The sequence below is a fragment of the Carassius gibelio genome, chromosome A2 (assembly GCF_023724105.1).
Source record: "Carassius gibelio isolate Cgi1373 ecotype wild population from Czech Republic chromosome A2, carGib1.2-hapl.c, whole genome shotgun sequence".
Taxonomy (NCBI): Eukaryota; Metazoa; Chordata; class Actinopteri; order Cypriniformes; family Cyprinidae; genus Carassius; species Carassius gibelio.
In genome coordinates, this window is record NC_068372.1 from 12,597,806 (window position 1) to 12,615,402 (window position 17,597).

General features: G+C 39.1%; 1 long non-coding RNA gene across 1 annotated transcript; it reads right to left on the bottom strand.

The window, feature by feature from the left end:
• Positions 1-1,185: 1,185 nt before the first annotated feature.
• Positions 1,186-3,726, bottom strand: LOC128023311 (uncharacterized). Its single transcript, XR_008186023.1, has 5 exons — positions 3,345-3,726; positions 2,336-2,463; positions 2,111-2,197; positions 1,442-1,569; positions 1,186-1,321 (listed from the first exon to the last, which is right to left on the bottom strand). It is a non-coding gene; the product is annotated as an uncharacterized LOC128023311 (long non-coding RNA).
• Positions 3,727-17,597: the final 13,871 nt, after the last annotated feature.

Consider the following 17,597-nt stretch of genomic DNA (forward strand, 5'->3'; position numbering starts at 1 on the left):
TTTGGTATTTTAGAGTGAGCAATATTTAAAATGGCTTTATGAAACATTTCCATTTATTTCTGAAAACTGTGCCCGACATTATTTTATCAGCATAGCATAAGTAAAAATCCTTCTGGTTTTCTCTTTGATTCATTAATTGGACTCTGATTTACAGCCATTTCAAATGTACAGTTTTTGGCTCTTCCGGGGGGTGCTACTGGGCCCCTGGGGGTAGAAGGGCAGTAAAACCTACATATATGTATTCTCCTCATCATGGACAACAAACTGAGCTGAGTCACATTTATGTCTGACAGTTTTCACAGACTAACCTTTTCTTATTCTTATGTCATGAGCAGTAAAGCTTTTGACAGGACATGGTGAGGCCATCTGATGAAACATGGCAAAATAAGAAAGAAATGATTTAATAATAAAAATTATAGATTATTTATTTTATTTTTGAAGTTAACAGTAATAAATATAATGGATAAACCTGCAACAACTTGCCATTATCTATTCCCCACTGTTAAGCAGTAATCAAGGACAATTTATACACATTGTGATACTTCACTATTCCACAAGGAATAATTCATGGAGTACTCAGAATACTATATATATTAACTAATTAGCAACAATCAGTGTAAAAATGTCCTCCTCATCCCCTTATCTTGGTCCTCAGATGCTGAACATCAGTAATGTGCATGTTCTTGGATTTAATGCAGTACAAGATCCATGTTGATCATTCCTGCTACATTCTCAGTTATCCCTCAAGTGTTTGTAACTATAAAGTAAATGGCTTTTCAAAATAATTCAACTAGTAAATCCCTTTATATAGATATATATAGGCATATTTGTGATTAAATATATACAATAATAACTTTCTGGTGTATTGTTGTTCCAGATGTCATTAATGTTTAAGCAAAAAATAATCCTGGTAATTAATATGTAGTTTTTCAAGTGTAGAATAAACCCATAGTAGCCTACAGTATCTAGTAAAATTATGAATTTACCAAGAATTTTCAACACACAATATTCACCATATTAATTTTATTGAAGCATAGACTATGAAGTTGATAAAGTAGCTTCAAGACAAACACAATTCAAGGAAAATAATAATGGATCAAAAATTCATTAATATCATAAATTAATCAGTTCACACAGATGAGTGATGAAATGTCCTTAAAAGTAAAAATAATCCATTCCCATCATCACATCTAAACTGGTTTCATCTCCCCATCATGATCTTCTTCTCTCGTGTCTGGAAACAGTTTGTGGTTGATATCCAGCACTGATGTGGTGTAGCCTTTTCTCAGCCAGAGGATCTCTCAGTCCTAACATCCCAGACCTGGTCAAAGTGAAACAAACAATCCAGATGAAGTTGTTTAATGGACAGAGAGCTCAGCTTATGTTCTGTGTGATTTTAGCAGGGTGAGCAACTATGACCCTTGTAGTACTGTACACTTACCATTCTTCAAGCTGTTTTAAGACCTTTAGAGAAGGTTTTTCTCTGAAGACAATTTACCACATCCTCTTCTTTCAGTCCTTTCAAGAGCATCACTTGGTCAAAACCCCCCATTTGGCTGATGAGATCATCTGTACAAATTAAAATACTGCAATAAAAATTTCATTCTGCAAGAATTAAGGCAAAGGACTTGCTCATGAGACACCCCTTAGCATGTGACAGAAATTTTTGTCTCTATAATTAATCTATTGTTGCAGTAAATGTGTCTTTTTTCCTCTCTAATCTATCTTCAAAGTTCCTGACTTCTCTCACAAATGTGTTTTAGTGTAAGGCCTGGCTTCAAACCAATCAACTATCAATCCACAATTTATAATACAACATTTATGAAACAATGAAATAATGTAAACCACTTTTATAAAACTTGTATTCTTTTATTTAAGACAAACAGTTGGTGTTTTTTTTTTTTTTTTTACTTAAAGTTTAAAAATATTCCACTCACACTTTGCCAACATGCTATAATTGTAATAGCTGTATATAATTTTTTTTTTTATTAAGAATAAAAACATAGAAAGAATAAATTACAGCTGAGATGAACAGTCCTGTGAGATAAAATCATAAAGTGCTGTAACACATAACACAGCATTGCACAGCATTGCTTCAACACACACATACCAGAGGACTTCTGTCTTTGTTTGGGCTTAAGATGGCCGTCTTCATTCCTCATCCTGAGCAAATCATTTCCTTGGTCTTCCTTCTCTTCTGAAAAACAAGATAATCTTACTCTGTGTGCAATTAACATTGCTCATTAAACATATAATTAAGTTAATTTAAAATAAGATTCAGACCAGAGCATTTGATGAGTAAATGTTGATTCAAAAATATTTTAAACAAATGTACCTGGGAAGAGCTGATCATGGCAAGATTCGCTGAGACTCAGTAATAGCTCTTTTAGTTTTTAGGAAGGTTTGTGAGGGTTGGCTCTTAAAAGAGCTGTTGAGCTTGAACAGCATTATCTGCAAACAATCCTGTAAGACAAAAACAAAGAAAAATACTACTACATTACATGCATCTTATACATTACTGTGCGTATGTGTGTGTGTAATTATACAGCTATGTTCATATGAATTATTAAAAAAAATAATTACAAGCTAACAGGACTGTTATCAGTAGTGCGCAAGTCTTAATAATGCCAAAGCGCAGTGCCCTTAATGAAAACTAAACCCACATTATCTCCAATACCACTCAGGAGCTCTATAACAGGCTTAGTGTATCCCATCATGCATCATTTTTTGGAATAAATTGTGAGACTTTTTGTCGAGATCTCACAAGGGGTCACGGAAAATGTAGAATATTAATAATAATAATAATAATACTAATAATAATAATAATAATTATTAGATATTGAAAATAATTTTTCAATTAATTTATTTTAAAATGCAAAGTTGAATAATCAAACTAAAAATCTCTGTAAACACTTAAGTGTGTCCCATAAGGCAGTGGCTCCCAATCCTGGTCCTGGAGAAGCCCAACACTGCACATTTAAGATGTCTCCCTGATCAAACACACCTGATTCAACTCATCAGCTCATCAGTGAAGACTCCAAGACCTCAAAAGTGTGTTTGTCAGATAAGAGAGACACCAAAACCGTGCAGTGCTGGGGTTCTCCAGGATCAGGATTGGGAAACACAGTCATCAGGTCATGAAAAGTTCGACACACACTTGTGGTCACCATGCTCACTCGAACACTTGGCCTAAACATAGGAAATACGTCAAATAAATAATCGATTGGTCAAGTGCAAAGATGGCAAGTGTGGGTATTTGGACAGTGCAAAAGTTTAAGAAACAACAAATGCTGTGCAATTTATAACAGCAGTTTGATAAAAAGGTAAAACCAACACAGACTTACTGCTGCAAATGTCTGCCTCCGCAGCTTTCTGTCTTCTCCATTTCTGAAAAAATACCTCTCCACAAACACCACAGGGATGACTGCTTCCTTTACATCTTTTCAGCTAAAAAAAAATACATAAATAATAAAAATAAGAAAGGGGGAGGGGTAGAATAAAATAGAATTATAAACAGAATTTTAATAATGTTTTGTGAGCAAAATATTTAAAATATAAACTGATATGAATGAACTGCAGGAAGGGAAAAATGTGTCCTTTTATTTATTTACTTTTTTTTGGATTTACATAAAAATGTATCAAAAGCATGGTACAGTAAATGTGTGATATCTGTAATATAAAAGCACATCAAAAACCACAATTACTGTTGTACTGTTGTATTGGTTATTAATATACCATAGTAGAACTACAGTTACTGAGGTAAAAACATGTAAATGTCCCGTTCCTGGGTTTTAACTTCAAATTTAATTTGTTGCTATTGTACGTGTCGTGGTTACCATGATTTTACTACAAATTTACATCTTTGACATGAAATGAATATATTGAAAGTCTATGGCACGTCACGTGACCGACAGGGTTTAATCACACTAGTTAGCAGGTGGGTTCATTTAGTTAAACGCAATGAAACTCAAAGACAGCCTCAGATGACTGATATAATACAGCGAGTAAACAATATGGCGCTAATCTGATTAATAAAGACAGAATACATTTTATAACAGGCATTAAAAGAGCGTAATTATATCTACTCACCGACCCTGTGGCACAGAGAAACTGATGGCAAGTATCGCGATGTGTGCTGAATGAGACTTCTTGAACGTGATTTCATAGAGATGATGAACTATGAATAAGCGATAAGCGAGAATGGGTTGTAAGAAAACGGTTAAACTGCTTACTTGCACGCGCCTTGGAGCGTTGTTAAACTCACCTTTTTATGCCGTTTTCCCTGCAGTTGAGTGTTGCTTTGGTCAAACTCACCGCTGAATGCGGTTTTACCTGCAGTTGAGTGTTGTTAAACTCACCACTGATGAACGCGCTAAGCTTTGGCACAGAGATCACTTTGATATCAGATTGCGAGAATATTTAAACCTCAAAAACAAGTTGGAGGGCCAGATAAAAACGATCTCTGTCATATATAATTTTTTTGTAGCCTATTACTTAGTTTTATTGATTCAGTGTCGTTGCGGTGTGCTGAACCAAGACGTCAAATTTAAACGCTGCTGAGTTCTATAGAAGTCTATCGGACTAACCTGCACGTTGAAAAATAACGCCAAAGGTATACCCAGTGCGTCAAAAAAGTGACGCCAGATCACTTGACCATGCGTCAGACATTTGACGAGTAGGGAGTGAGACTGTGTTGGTTAAAACACTTTCTTGTCTCAGCTTAATGCACAGATATGACTATAAGTAAGCCATTTGATTGCCCTGAAGAGTGTAAAATCATCCGCGCTAGACGCTCTATTCGCGTTTGGTGTGAACACAGCATAATACTGTGTTTTCTTTTTGAGCTTTCATCATCAACCTGTCCATGTATGATTTGGGAAGTATTTAAAACCTTAGAAACATTTATTAGTTTTTACAATTCAGTTTTTACTCATAATGCCACTTTTGTTTAAGCAGTGTGACACTGATTCTCACCAAATGAGCTGCCCTTGGCACCCTGACACTTGGAAGCAAGCCACTGCAGATGTAACATTCTGATTAACCGTACTTGAATGTGTGCCAGTTACTTTTGCAGTAATGTGGAATAAGGTAAGACATTAGAAATATTATCTGTTCCTGGCCCCTTTTCAGCACTAAAAGTTTATTTTCATTTCATTTTTTTTTTCTCTTAATTCTGTTATACCTGTTATTGTTGTTTTTTGACACCTTTTATATCTTTCACACAAATGGCATATTCATTTTTGTTATTGCAACTTTGCAACTTTATTGGTCATATTTGTTATATAATTTCTTATTATTTGGACAATATTGTATAATTGCAACAAGAAGCTGGTGCCTTGAGCAGCGTAATCTATCCATTCTCACTTCTTACATGCTGTAGAAGAGTGTCGTCAAAGGTTCTTGGTTCTACAACCTGCAGTATTTTTTTTTTCAGTTGATGTTAATTTGTGTTTTTAATTTAGTAACGTATTGTATTTTGTATTGTGCTTTTATAAAACTAGGCTATAGAGATGATAATTCTTTCTCAATTGGATATATATATATATATATTGTGACTAAAAATAAACAGAAACATACTCAAGAAGGTAGGCTATGTTCATAACTTGGACTTAAATCTTTAAGAGAGCATGCAAACATCTGCCTTTGTCATGTTCATTTTGTGATTGCGCTAATGCGCCTTATGTTTTATTAGTTTTCTGATAACTTCTCTGTTGTTGAAATGATGGGGTTGCGTGACGTTGTTCCTCAGAGGCGTGTAAATGCTGGGTTTTAGTGAAGTGCTGTGTAGCTTCTGGCCTGACGATGGAAATGCAGCGTGATTTTTGCCTTGATGCTACAGGTCCGAGGCTATTAGCTCTGCCAGGGCCTTTTGAAGCATTGGCTCGCTCTGGCCCGACAGTGGAAAAGCTACTATTGAAATCTCTACTCTTCCAAAGGGACAAAAAAAGCAGAAGTATTACTTATAAAACTAAAAAAACGGCTAGAATCTGCATTTAAAAATAACTTTTACAAAATATACTACTTTCTGAGACAAAAGGCCTTTGTATTTTACAAATGCTTCACTCCCTTCATCACACATAACAGGGATAAACTGTTATTGTACCTTTCAACAATATCTATGGGTTACTCCTCAGGGGTGAAAAAGTGTACCAAATTCTTCATCTGTTTTTCTCCAGCTAGTAACGCTGTGTATATCTGAGTAGAAATTATTATTTCAAAGTGACAGATTTATCTTTTTCTGTTACAACTTGTCAGAAATGCCAAGCTTCAATTTTCCAAGGCCTGGTTGTTATTGTGCACCCAACTTCCCTCTTTCTTTCCTATCTGGCTGATCCAAACTAATGAAAAATCACGTCTTCCACAAAGTTGCGAGAGCAGCATGATTCAAGTGGCTGCAATTTTTGTATGACATTAAAATCTGTTGTTCGCAGCATTCCAAACTTGTGCATTCCAAACTGATGTTGAGAAACGACACCATTTATTTGGAATAAAAAAATAATAATTAACTGTAGAAAGCAGGAGCGTGCTGAGATAGTGATTTTACTTCTGCAGCTGCTTAATAAAAGCATCTCATCATCTGTTGTTGTGAAGCATTTTCTACGAACATTTCGTATGGTCATAATTAATTTACATATTTTTAATGTGCAAATTTGTTAGGTGCATGTCATTTGTTAAAATAATTAAATTAATGGAGCAACGAAACACTCCACTGTATTCCAGTAAGTACCCCCAAGAAAAATGTATTAGTATTTCGGGCATTCAGAACATTGTGCACTTTAACTAATTAAGTAATATTGTACATATTTTATATTGTGCAAAGTTTTGGGAATGACAAGCATGATGTGTGCTTGATTAAAAATGATAGAAAAGTTTTTGATGGCATATTTGTTTTTGCTCATGAAATATTTTTATTAAAACTTAATATTTAAAGTGCATATCACAGTACAATCTAGTGTATTATCAAAGCTAAAATGGTCATATTAAATGTCTCCCTTTTTTGTGTTTAGTTCGCCTACCATAATAGCTTAGCCTACCAGCTTAGCACACTGTTGCACTGTTTAAGTAAAGCTCTGAATATGTAGTTCAATTAATTGTTAATAGAGGTGCCATGCTTTAAGCTTCAGATGGGAAGAAGCTTTAGTCTGTAAGAAACAGATATGAGGCAGCTTAAAAATCATCATCATCATCATCATCATCATTGGTAAAATATCAGGCTATATTCCTGAAATTTATAACTGAAATGTTGATACATTGGTGTATTGATATTGTTGAAACAACCATTGGAAAATCTGATGCACTGTAGAACACTCCTGATATAAATACTATATAAACTGCAAAAATTAATAAAAATAAATACAAACCATGGAAATGTATGGTACGTTATGAGTGGTGGTTTTATGGTCAGTGTATGTGCTCCAACACACAATGATCTGTGTCATGTTTTCCTCTCTCTCTCTCTCTCTCTCTCTCTCTCTATCTATCTCTCTCTCTCTCTCTCTCTCTCTCTCTCTCTCTCCTTTTGATTACCTGTCTGTCTTTAAAGTCTCAGTGTGCTAATATAAAAAAAAAAATATGGTAAAAGTTTATTGTACATATAAAATGTATGAAAACACAACTCAGAATATGTAAACAATCTTTCAGTTGACCTGAACTTAAACTGCTCTTTGTCTGTGATTGCTGTACAGTTGCTGTGCTGTGTGTCCCCTGGCAAGAACTCAAACAAAGAGCATAACTCATAAGTGCCTCGCTTTCAGTAATGACTGACTCCACTTCCTCATGAATGCCTGTCACATGAACTCAAAGAGCACCCACTGGAATACATTAGATAATTGGGAAAATGATGAGAAAACAATCAGTTTCAGGCTGCTCATCTGCAGCTAATGCGAGGGAAAAGTAAGCAAAACATTGAAGTCAAATCTGTTCTACAACAGGTGCAATGACAGCAAAGAGTGACAGCATGAGCTAAATACAACATCCTATGATTATAGTGACATTACATCATTCCCACAGTTCCTCGTTCTTCATTTGCATTTTAACTTTTAATTAGTAACAAAATGGACATGGAACAGCTCCATCAACCATTGCTGTAATGAGTCATGTGATGAGTTATGCAAGTGTCTTGAGCCTAACTGGATTTAAATGCTGTTTTATAACAAAGTTCGGGAGGAACAGTCGCAGTTCATTAACCTGATTAACACAAGTGGAGACCAATCAGTAATCAACTCATGACAAGGTATAAATAACAGCAGAACCTATCTCTGTTCATTGACGGTTTTCAGCATCCCGGTTCGCGCTGTCCGTCATCTTATCACAGACGAAATTTTCCTTCCAACAAGGAGATCCATACCGGCGATTTCTCAGATCTGCTACTTTGCTGACCATGATCATTAAACACGGCCGTTGAGCACCATCAAACGTCATCGCGACAGCTGCTCTTCTTGCCAAGCCACACGTCGTGGCCAATAGACCGTGCGAAGTTCAAGCTCGCCTCGCTTGACACCACAATTGATCCGATCAAGACCGGGCTCTCTTTGAGCGCTGGAATCGCAGCACCAGCAGGCATTCAACCAGCCCGCTCCTCAGTTCTTACTGCAGCAAGCCTCTTTCACTTCCCGCAGCGGCTCAGCCTTTCACCGCGGCTTTTTCCGGCCGAGGCGCAGTTTGAGGCCGCCTCCTCTAGCGGTGCAGACCGTGCGTCATAAATCAATACATTTTCAGATGAAGACGGTAAATACAGGTTTGCGGCCAGAAGTAGTGCGAAAGCCGCGTGGAGTTCCGATCACATATGTATGTGGAAATTCAGATCCAAATTGAGCCTCGGATGCGTTCAAATATTTAAACTTCTGCGACCAGGCCGTGTGCAAACGCCCGACGGGATGTGATCTTTCGGTGCGAGGTCAGAATTACCTATATTTTGTTAACCTTGACATTATTCTTCAACATAATTTATGTAAAATGATGGTTCATAATAATTATGGCAGAAATAATTATTAAACCATTATTTACGTGATTAGCCCCACAAAACCTACTGTTTTTATTTAGGGGGTAATCTGATTTGTGACGATGTATTCATACATTATACACTCTATTCATTCAAATTATTAACTTTACCATGGTGAACATGTCAAGGTAACAGTTAGGGTTACTGCACGACCAGTTTGAAAGTTAAGCACGCCTGCCGCGAGAGGGAGAAATGCGACAATCGTGTACAAATGTCGCGTGCTGTGGAAAGGAGGCTTAAAGTTCGTTAAATCAGGCCATGAGGTAGTCATCATCCACACTGAAATGTCCAAAGATATCATCTGCCTTACCGTGCATGTTTAAACCTCACTGAGGTTTTACAGACAAGTTTCATGCAATTATTCTGGCAGGACCAATTTTCTTGGGGACATATTTCACCATCTACTGGCGTGATCATTATGCCCTCGTTTTGCCGCAGGACAGCAGTGTGAGTAAATTCTGAGTTTTTCTAGGACCGTAATATGAAAGCATGCAAGTAAATATCTTTAGAACTGCTTGTAAGTGAATAGCACATAACTGCAATTAACGTTATTGCCATAATCATGTCTGTTGGTATGTTTTACAGACATAATGATTTTCATTGCATAATGATTCTCATAGTTTTCAGAAGCCTTTGTTTCCACAGTCTATACTACAACGTGAAACCAGTGTTCCAGATGTATCCATTAGTGCTAGTGATGTGTCGTTCGTAAACGAATCGTTCTTTTTGAACGAATCTTTTAGGTGAACGAATCTTTTAGGCGAACAAATCGTTCATGTTATCCACGGACTCATATTTCTCGTTCAGTAAAGTTCCTCCCTTCATAGCAGCGCGGCGCTTTAAGCAGCGCATGTGCAGCTCAGTGAACCGGGTAACAACCGTTCATCCTGTCAAAGAATTACTCAACATCGAGCCGATAGCCTTCGAGTATGAGATGTGACAAAGTATGTGATTTGTTGAATGTAGTAACGAATACGCCCTTCAATGAACGAGTTTCATATGAGTCTGAACTAGATCTAGAGATCTTATCGTTCGTGAGTGAAATGACTGAACTGGCACACTTGTCATTCGTGAACGAACTGAATGAACGGATACACGTCGTTTGTGAATTAAATGAACTGGCACATAGCTTATCTTGTTCGCGAACATTTGAATTAGAGTAAACTGGGTTAATCTGCTATTTTAGCATGTCAATCTCGAAAATGCAAAGCGCAGTTATAGGTACAGTACTGTGCACATACGCTCGTCTTGATATTTAGCAACTCCACGTTTAATCCATAGACCGTAAAAGAAAGGTTAATCCCCGATTTATGGATGTGAATATATAATATACAAACTGTCTGACCAAACAATTAAAATGCTAATTAGGCAAGAAACCCCGTGCTTTGTTCATCTGAACAACTCAATTAGACTTCCTATATCGAACACGATTATACACACATTTTAATAAAGCCAGATCAGTTTTTGTAACAAGTGAATGCGTTCGTTGACGTAAGACATACCACATAATACACTCTTTTGCCACCTGCTGGCATATTCTGTGTAAAACGAAGAAATTATCTCTGAACTAATCATTTTGGTGAATGAACCGAAAATGAACGAATCTCTAGAAAGAATCATAATTTCCACCACTAATTAGTGCTGCAACGACGTGTCGACGTCATCGTTTACGTCGACTACAAAATGCGTGCAATGCGTGGACGCGTCACACTGTTTACATCTCGCATAATGGCATACGGCGAATGAAGAAGTTGCATTCTATCACAAACAGAGACCACTGTTATTAAAAGTATGAGAATACTTTAAACAGAGGACAAATAAAACGTCTCTTTGTTCCCTTTGCAAAACCGATATGGTGTACCACGGCAGCACAACTGCGATGAGCGAGCACCTCAGAGGAACATCTAGGCGCTCTCCGGTGTCTCCATGCAATTTAACTGGTTACCCTGTGATCTGGTGACCAACTTCCTAGTTCAGGTCTGATATTCTTGCGCTGCGGCATCCTGAAAAGTTGAGATGTTTTCAACTCGATGCGGTGTGGACGGCATGCCTGAGAAGAAGGAAGAAAGAAAAAAAAAAATAAATAAATAAAAAAAAGGGGTGATAGGTGACCGGCCCCTTAAAAGACAGCGCGCCACGAGACAACAGTCACAAACCACCGAGCTACCCAGAATCAGCTCCAGATCTCTGGAAACCATGGTAAACCTTGCAGAACCATGACTACATTCTATGGCCATGATGCTAAAGAACATTTCATGACGTCTCAGACAACGGTAAATTTATTGCTACCGAGGTTTAATTATAAACGCTGTCATAAACTCATATTTACAATAGTAAAATAATTTTTGCCTCTTATTTTATACTGCCAAAAAAAAAAAAAAAAAAAAAAAAAAAAAAAAAACTTCCTCCACATTGGTTGAAAATGAACAAAGGTTGAAAATGTTACTAACCTGTCTACTCTTCCCACAGTCAAGGAGGGGGAACTCAGGGCCCAGTGGTTAGAGAGTGGACTCCTAACCCTAGGGATGTGGGTTTCGAGCCACGGCCCGGCCATGCCATGACCTGAGGTGTCCTTGAGCAGGGCACCGAACCCCCAGCTGCTCCCTGGGCGCCGCAGCATAAATGGTTGCCCACTGCTCCAGGTGTGCGTTCACGGTGTGTGCGCGTTCACTGCCGTGTGTGCACTTGGATGGGTTAAATGCAGAGCTGCTTCCACAGGAGCCTTTTCCATATCTCCCCATTGCCGCAGCAGTGCCTGCTCCCGCAGGAGCCTTTTCCGTATCTCCTCACTGCCGCAGCAGTGTCTGCTCCCGCAGGAGCCCCTTTCGTATCTCCTCACTGCCGCAGCAGTGTCTGCTCCCGCAGGAGCCCCTTTCGTATCTCCTCACTGCCGCAGCAGTGTCTGCTCCCGCAGGAGCCCCTTTCGTATCTCCTCACTGCCGCAGCAGTGTCTGCTCCCGCAGGAGCCTTTTCTTTACCTCCCCCATATATTTAAAAAAAAAAAAAAAAAAAAAAAGTCATCATGTTAAGCCATTTCACTGAAATAAGCTGTTCAGTTTTCACAATAAGCGACGTGAATTTCAACAAGGGTTTATGATCAGCTTCGATGCCCCACATTCCCAGTCGCATTAGCCTCTGCATAATACGCTGTTTTCAAACATAAAAAAAAAAAAAAAAATGAAAAAAAAAAAAAAAAAAAAAATTAATTTAAAAGACTCTCTTGTTTCCACTTTCCGTCCAGCGAGCACCAGTCTCTCAGCGGACGCAGTAAATATTTATTTGTTTCCACTGTCCGTCCAGCGAGCACCAGTCTCTCAACGGACGCAGTAAATATTTATTCGTTTCCACTGCCCGTCCAGCGAGCACGAGTCTCTCAACGGACGCAGTAAATATTTATCCGTTTCCACTGCCCGTCCAGCGAGCACCAGTCTCTCAGCGGACGCAGTAAATATTCATCCGTTTCCACTGCCCGTCCAGCGAGCACCAGTCTCTCAGCGGACGCAGTAAATATTCATCCGTTTCCACTGTCCGTCCAGCGAGCACCAGTCTCTCAGCGGACGCAGTAAATATTTATTCGTTTCCACTGCCCGTCCAGCGAGCACGAGTCTCTCAGCGGACGCAGTAAATATTTATTCGTTTCCACTGCCCGTCCAGCGAGCACCAGTCTCTCAGCGGACGCAGTAAATATTTATTCGTTTCCACTGCCCGTCCAGCGAGCACGAGTCTCTCAGCGGACGCAGTAAATATTTATTCGTTTCCACTGTCCGTCCAGCGAGCACCAGTCTCTCAACGGACGCAGTAAATATTTATCCGTTTCCACTGCCCGTCCAGCGAGCACCAGTCTCTCAGCGGACGCAGTAAATATTCATCCGTTTCCACTGCCCGTCCAGCGAGCACCAGTCTCTCAGCGGACGCAGTAAATATTCATCCGTTTCCACTGTCCGTCCAGCGAGCACCAGTCTCTCAGCGGACGCAGTAAATATTTATTCGTTTCCACTGCCCGTCCAGCGAGCACGAGTCTCTCAGCGGACGCAGTAAATATTTATTCGTTTCCACTGCCCGTCCAGCGAGCACCAGTCTCTCAGCGGACGCAGTAAATATTTATTCGTTTCCACTGCCCGTCCAGCGAGCACGAGTCTCTCAGCGGACGCAGTAAATATTTATTCGTTTCCACTGTCCGTCCAGCGAGCACCAGTCTCTCAGCGGATGCAGTAAATATTTGTTTGTTTCCACTGTCCGTCCAGCGAGCACGAGTCTCTCAGCGGACGCAGTATATATTTATTCGTTTCCACTGCCCGTCCAGCGAGCACGAGTCTCTCAGCGGACGCAGTAAATATTTGTTTGTTTCCACTGTCCGTCCAGCGAGCACCAGTCTCTCAGCGGACGCAGTAAATATTTATTCGTTTCCACTGCCCGTCCAGCGAGCACGAGTCTCTCAGCGGACGCAGTAAATATTTATTCGTTTCCACTGTCCGTCCAGCGAGCACCAGTCTCTCAGCGGACGCAGTAAATATTTATTCGTTTCCACTGTCCGTCCAGCGAGCACGAGTCTCTCAGCGGACGCAGTAAATATTTATTCGTTTCCACTGTCTGTCCAGCGAGCCTCAGTCTCCCAGTGGACGCAGAAATACCTATTTGTCTCCTCTATCAGTCGGCGAGCACTAGTCTCACAGCGGACTCAATAACATCTATTTTTCCACTGTTTGTCCAGCGAGCACTAGTCTCCCAGCGGACGCAGAAATATCCATTGATTTCCCTGTCCGTCCAGCGAGCACCAGTCTCTCAGTGGATGCAGTAATTATCTAATTCCTTCTACCTGTCCATTGGGCCTCAGTCTCCAAGGGGACACCGTAAATACATATTTTTCCTCTGCCTGTCCAGCGAGCACTAGTCTCTCAGCGGACGCATTATGCATCCATCTCTTCCTGTTCTTCGTCCAGCAAGCCCAGTCTTCCAGCGGACGCAGGGACATAATTCGTCTCCCATATCTGTCCAGCGAGCCTCAGTCTCCCAGCGGACGCAGTAATATCTATTGGTTTCCTCTGTCTGTCCAACGAGCACTAGTGTCTCAGCGGATGCAGTAAATACCTATTCATTCCTCTACCCGTCCAGCGAGCCTCAGTCTCCCAGTGGACGCAGTATGCATCCATCTCTTTCTGTTCTTCATCCAGCGAGCCAGTCTTCCAGTGAATGCAGGAATATAATTTGTTTCCTCTATCTGTCCAGCGAGCCTCAGCCTCCCAGCAGATACATTACGCATCTAGTCAATATTTCATTACACCTCGCAGGCAGACGGTGGAGCCCGTCTTCCCGACATCGTAACCGCTTCTTCCTCAACTATTAACCAACAGGACCTGCCTGCTCCTCTACTTCTGCCAGAGGCAATGTGAGATCTCCTGGTCAAACGACCATACTTCTAAAAACGTCAGCCCGCCAAATCTCTGAGTTTTGGGGGGTTCGTAGTCTGGCGGCTGTCCTTTTGCTCTCTTGTTTTTGGGGGGAGTACTCTGGGTTCGGGCCACATCCCGAGCTCTGAGCCCTCCACCCGGACAGCACGCCAAATACGCATAAACTTACGGTATTAATATACGTAGATGTGAACTCGTGAAATGCTGTTTTATAACAAAGTTCCGGAGGAACAGTCGCAGTTCATTAACCTGATTAACACAAGTGGAGACCAATCAGTAATCAACTCATGACAAGGTATAAATAACAGCAGAACCTATCTCTGTTCATTGACGGTTTTCAGCATCCCTCCTCCACCCCATTTCTCCTCACTTATAGATCCATCTACTCTTACCACAACCGGGGGGAGTACTCTGGGTTCGGGCCACATCCCGAGCTCTGAGCCCTCCACCCGGACAGCACGCCAAATACGCATAAACTTACGGTATTAATATACGTAGATGTGAACTCGTGAATACCCTGCATAGTTTGCAGACATTTGACAGTGGTTCAAGCGGACTGTGTGAAATTAAAACAAAATACTTATTTTCTGCCCATAAAAGTGCTTTTACTTTCTATAAATAGAAGACAAATTATGGCCTGAAAAGGTAAATTTATTTTAAACAAATAGTCAGTGAAAGCATGTACATAAATACCAACATAATTCAACATCAAAATTCAATAGCCACATTTCATTACATTAAGTAATGTGCACTAAAGCATACCATATCAGCGTATTTGTAGAAAGTGCCTACTATTGAGACGGTGTTTTTTTTTTTTTTGTACTGACATTTTGTGACTTAAGGGGATTTCTGTGATCAGTGATGAAGAAAAGATGAGAGCAGGTGGAACAGACAGACCCGCAAAGTACTGTCACGTTTTATAAGCAGCATCTCGGGACGATTTCCACATTGCCTCTCACAAGAGGATGATCCTCCCTTTGCACTGCATGGCTGATTCTCATTTCTTTGGCTAATATGCCATAAATTAATGATAAGCCGTCACCCATGCTGTAGGTCCGAGGGCATGTTTAGGGAGCGGGAGGCAGATAATTTTTCCATTTCACACTTGAATTTTTAATAGCCCTGTTTAATCCAGAAATACCAGACATAGGCCTGGAGCATCCCTCAAATGATAGACTACTGAAACTAGCTGTATGTTCAGCATGGACTAAACATCCTGACTAAACCAAGGTTTATAGATAAAAATCACTATTTACAAAAAAAAGCTTGGGACGACACTCCCAGCTTCCCTGGAAAAGACCATTTGTACCATTCAAATTGAGCAGAAAATTAACCAAATGGGGTCACTTTTTTTTTTTTTTTTTTTCACAATGTGACTGCTCAGACATAAATTTAAAGTCAGATGTGATATATGAACAAGACCACCATATTTAAAAAATCTTGTGGGATGAATATGATTCCTTTTTGCCTACATGCAGCTCATACAGTACTAGATGTTTGTGAAGGCATGTGCATTCAAAAACTCACAAAACAGAGGCAATATGTCTTTGCATTTATTTTGAAAGTATTGAGTAAAGAAAAAAAAAAAAAACACTTCCAAAACCAAATAATAATAATAATAAATAAATAAACATGCAAAATGCATATTCCATAACTAATGGTATTTTTAAATAAATATGTTAAACTTTTATTGGGTTTTAGAAGTTTTGTCTTATATGTGTGATGTCTGACAAAATCAAATACTGGTTTTACTGTAAGCCAGCAGTATCATTTTATCATATTTTATCAGATTAGTCACTGAAGATTCATGGTTCCAGCACATATCTCTTATATTCTTTATATGTTATGACAATTTAATTCATATCACATTAAGAACAATTTTACTGAAAGACTCACAGAACTGTTGAGGGCATGCTTTGTTCATAAAAACTTAGAACTCATAGCTTTTGTCAGTAATTCATTTCAGAAATGTCTTTTTGAAAAAAAAAAAAAAAAACTATTTTCTTTATCTTATATTCATGAGAAATGTACTGGTAGCATGAATGTCAATATAGTTGGCATGCAATGAAGTGGGGCCTGTTGAATGGATGATTAACCCCAAATTATTAAAAACTAATTTCCTCATTTGTTTCAGACACTGGCTTCCTTTCACTGTCAGCTAGATTCCAGCGCAGCATCAGAGTCATTTAAAACACACTGAAGTGGAAAGGCTCTGAGAAGCCAACTTGACAACAGTCTATTTCCTTTCGCCCATGAAATTTCACTCAAAACAGCTTACTGTCCAATTACACTCACAGCGTTATTTCAAAAGACATTAAAGGCGAAATGGAACAAAACTTTAGACCATAATCAAATAGAACCAGTCTATGAGTCTGTTTGGCAAACATTTAAATGGATTTATAATGTAAATTGACTTATACTCATGGTTTAATCCTTTTAGGTAGTTTTCTTCTGAGAGACAGAGAATAAACATTGCATGAACAACTGGACAGTCTGCCCGGGGCAAAACATTTTCGGCCAACAAATAAGGCATTTAAGTGTTGTAACTCGAAGCTAAACATTGCACACACAAAAATCAAGTGGGCTATTGTTTCTAAAAATTGGATTGTATCAACTTACAGAGCCATATTGTTTCATGACAGCAGAATAAAAGCTGTATACCTTTTTCAGAAAGGACTACAGTAGTTCTTGTCTAGTAAAAACAAGAATTTGTGGATTTTAATTCTGTCCAGACAGAATGTCTCTGATGATGGTACATACAAACATGCATTGTTTTGAGGTATTTATTTGGGGCTGGTTAGTAAAGGTTTGCAATCACTATGGCACATCCGGTTAGAATGCAATGACTCTGATGTTTCTTCTTTAATTTTTATTCTCCACTGTAGATGGGTATGTGTGGTTCTGAAAGGATACACACAATAATGGTAAATAAAAGGTACACAATGATAAGTATAACAACAATAAAAATTTACAACAATATTATATAGTTACAAAAGGCATTAAATAGGATTAACTATATTCAATGTATAATTACAATAAATCAACATTATGTACAGACTGCTCTGAGCGGGACTCGAACCCGCGGCCGTAAAATTATTAGCGCCATTCCGGCGGTCTTATGTAAACAAATGACGGTGCAATTTTAGAACGTTAATCTTGAGGCATTTATAGGTACGCATGCAAATAAG